Consider the following 581-nt stretch of genomic DNA (forward strand, 5'->3'; position numbering starts at 1 on the left):
TTCGAACCCCGCTCGCAGCGGCTCTGCTCCGGAATATTTACTCAGCTCCATAAACAAACCACTGACCACACAAATGACCGTCGCTCCCTTTGCCTCTCATTGATGGTTTTCACCCAATTTCGCTGTTTGGGGAATGAAAGTAACATTTTATCGCGTGTGATAATTTGCATATTTAAAAGAATTGCACTAAACATCTGAAACAATTCTTAATAAATGATAATTGATCAAAATTAAACAAGTGTCCTGAAATGATTGGAAGGAAAGGCCCATCCCACCAGGACAGCAATGTTGGGAATGGACCGGAGTGAAACATTCCCAGACCATGTCCAACATATTTCTCCTCAGCATGAAAACTCCCCGCGGAAAGACTGAAACATGCACACATTTGATCACATCACGATTAACATCACTCACACCTTAACCATGAGCCACTGATGACGTCATGATTAAACAGACAACATTTGCAGTGGTGTGTGAGTATTATTCCTGCCAATATCTCATCTCCACTGACTGGAATGGGTTCTGTTTATTATCACGGTGACGTCATTTGGTAACGTTAGAATCACAATATCCAGTAATAC

Source organism: Scyliorhinus torazame, chromosome 24, assembly GCF_047496885.1.
Source record: "Scyliorhinus torazame isolate Kashiwa2021f chromosome 24, sScyTor2.1, whole genome shotgun sequence".
Lineage (NCBI taxonomy): Eukaryota > Metazoa > Chordata > Chondrichthyes > Carcharhiniformes > Scyliorhinidae > Scyliorhinus > Scyliorhinus torazame.